Below are 3,189 nucleotides of genomic sequence, written 5' to 3' on the forward strand. Positions count from 1 at the left end.
TGCAGATGGGTCCAGTGCATCTCCTCCCCTTGACTCTGGAGTGTTCTTGCTTATCCTGAGCTCTCAAAGTCACAACTGCCCTTGGGCACAGCTTTCTGCTCCAGCATGGAGCCCTCCATGGCCTACACCTGGGTATCTGCTCTTCTGCTGAACTTCCATGGGCTGCAGGGAACCTCACTGACCTCCTCCTACTCTTCTCCCTGCCGATCCCAATGTCTGAGGTTCTCTGTCCTCCCTCTCCTCCTCCTTCCCCATGGCAAGGATGCTCTCTTTGTTTAGGCCGATCGTCTTTTGTTCAAGTCAATGGTCTCTCCTCATGGTTCTCTCTCTTTCCTTGCCAAATCTCTTCTTCCCCTCATAAATATGGATTCAAAGAGCTGTTTCCCTATTGCTGATTGACTCACCCTGGGTTGGAGGTGGGTCTGCCTTGGAGCCAGGGGAGCTTTGGGAAGCTTCTCACAGAGTCCATCAATGTAGCCCCTTCATCCACTACCAAAACCATCCCCAAGACACACACACACACACACACCAACCCAACACATTCCTTTCCCTCCAGATATCTCAAATTTGGTGTCAGTCCGTTTGAAGACGGGGAGAGATGATGAGACACCAAGATAAATTTTTGAGGTTTTTTATTGTCCTTGACATCCTAAAGAGGTTGATTTCCTTCCTTTCAGGAAAGCAAGCAGCTCCCATGTTTTCAGTTTCAAGGTTGACCTGTTTTATAGGAGTTAGCCTCACCTTTTTGTCTTTTTTTCTTTCCAGTTTTTTGTTTAAATTATATTTTTAGAAGTTACTCAGAATTGTTCTCAAGGAATGAAAAGAAATTATGATTTCCTTAGAGAATTTTTCTGTCTTTCACTTTCTGAGGGCTGGATGATGAAATGAAAACTTTAATAAGATTACTTATAATACCTGAAGAAAGTAAAAAAAAACCCCAAACCCCAAACAAACAAACAAAAAACCCCCAAAAACTCAAGCTTGGGAATTTTGGGACAGATTAATACCACGGTATTGTTCAACTTAAAATACCTATTTACTTGATATTGTTTTCTTATTTACTTTTTAAACCACCATCTTTCAAATAGCTACTGAAATACTTCTCTGATTTCTCTTTCATGAATCCAGATGTGAAAATCAGATTAATTCTACTTATGAAAAAATCTATGTGTATACATGGGTACTCCTCCAGCTTCCTGGAATATAATTAGTAATGATTTTGCATTAATATTCCTTCAGATGACCAGTAGTTCTAATTTATAGCACTTTATGTCTGGAGGGCTGACTCAAAATCCATCAAACACAAAAATAACTCAAATTGCAACCGCCACCCAATTTCCCTTTAAATTTTGTTCCAAAATCAGGGTAAGCTGTGGAAAAGATTTCAAAACATGCAATGAAGACGCTATTGGTATAACTCAAATACTTTGTAATATTTTTTTTTAATCTTTAAGCTTTACTTAAAACTATACAATTAAAAATTTAGGCATAAAAAGTTATTTAAATGACCATTTTGCAGAAGTGCAGCAACCTGATTATCCTGTCCTGTTGTAGAAATGGTATAAGACAGTGATGTCTTCTGTTCATTTCTCTTTCAGGTCCAAACTTAGTCTTTTCCAGTCAAGAATAAGCTTGCAGAAGGCAAGTGTAAAGGTGAGTATAAGAAAAACTTAACGTTTCTCTGCTAATTTCATGAGGCATAGAAGCAAAGTTTTCTGCAATCTAGAGGTGACTGACATTTCGGAAGGTAAATTGTTAGAACAAGTGATGAGATAAGAGCAATCTTTCATCAGTCAGAGTGTAGAGTTACATACAACCAAATTTACAAGGAATTATTTGGGAGTTACAACTGTTCTTTGAAGACTGCATGTGAAATTACAACTGCACGAGAGAAAAAGAGAGACCTGGAGAGAGACCTGGAGCAGCTGGAACGAGTCCAGAGGGGGCCACCAGGATGATGTGAGGGCTGGAGCAGCTCTGCTGTGAGGACAGGCTGAGAGAGTTGGGGCTGTTCACCCTGGAGAAGAGAAGGCTCCGGGGAGACCTTCTAGTGGCCTCCCAGTACCTGAAGGGGCTCCAGGAAGGCTGGGGAGGGACTTTGTCCAAGGGCAGGGAGTGAGAGAACAAGGGGAAATGGGTTTAAGCTGAAAGAGGGGAGGTTTAGATGAGATATTAGGAAGAAGTTCTTCACTGTGAGGGTGGTCAGACACTGGAACAGGTTGCCCAAGGAAGCTGTGGCTGCTCCTCCCTGGAAGTGTTTGTGGCCAGGCTGGATGAGGCTTTGAGCAACCTGGTCTAGTGGAAGGTGTCCCTGCTGCTGGCAGGGGGGTTGGAACTGGATGATCTTTAAGGTCCCTTCCAACCTAAACCAGTCTGGGATTCTATGATTCTATGAAAAATACATCAGAAATCTCCTTACTATTAACAAAACTATTAACCTATTAACTCCTTAAAGTTTTGACTATATTAATACGTACAGACTCATGTTAATTGACTATTAATATATCTTTGATCATTTAGCTTCTCATCAATACCTGTCTTTTGACTGCCATGTCTTCTTGCAGTTAAAAGCACGACGATCCGAGTGTAATTCCAAGGCTATCCACGCGAGGAATGATTATCTTCTCACTTTAGCAGCTGCTAATGCACACCAAGATCGCTATTATCAAACAGACTTAGTAAACATTATGAAGGTAAGGAAGCTCATTTCTCTATGGAAGTTGGGAAGTGTGAAAATCTGGAGAGGAACATGAATGAAGTGCCAAATTTTGGGTTGCTTTGCGACGGCGATGTTGATTTTTCCATGATGCTGCAATAAATGACAGTGCAGTGCAGTAGGTGGATCCTGCAGTACTGTGCAGGATATTTGGTACCAATTATCAAGCTCCAAAACTTTATTTTTTAATCCACTTTTTTCCTGAAAAACTCACTTGGATAAAGGAATCAAGTTTGTAAAACTTAAGAGCTGTATTTTCACATTTTAGTCGACCTTAAGTAAGCTGGAGATCTTTTAATTCTTCAGTAGCATATCCCATAATCCTTTTATTTTTTTAATCCAGTAATCTGATCAGAACATTTCTTTATAGTATGATTAATGAAAATAGCTTCATTAAATAACTTGATTTCAAACTATGAATTTTAGAGAATAGCAGATCAGCAAAGCTGTTGTCACACGTGGCAGCTTGCCAA

At 40.4% G+C, this 3,189-nt stretch overlaps 1 long non-coding RNA gene across 1 annotated transcript in view; it reads left to right on the forward strand.

Moving 5' to 3' along the window:
- LOC104531081 (uncharacterized) overlaps positions 1–2,694 on the forward strand; it is a 4,331-nt gene extending 1,637 nt beyond the window's left edge. Inside the window, exons 2-3 of the long non-coding RNA XR_728071.2 lie at positions 1,599–1,653; positions 2,565–2,694. This is a non-coding gene — a long non-coding RNA (uncharacterized LOC104531081). The remainder of the gene's footprint in view (positions 1–1,598; positions 1,654–2,564) is intronic.
- The last annotated feature ends 495 nt before the right edge of the window (positions 2,695–3,189 follow it).

Source organism: Antrostomus carolinensis, unplaced genomic scaffold, assembly GCF_000700745.2.
Source record: "Antrostomus carolinensis isolate BGI_N321 unplaced genomic scaffold, ASM70074v2 scaffold18169, whole genome shotgun sequence".
NCBI lineage: Eukaryota > Metazoa > Chordata > Aves > Caprimulgiformes > Caprimulgidae > Antrostomus > Antrostomus carolinensis.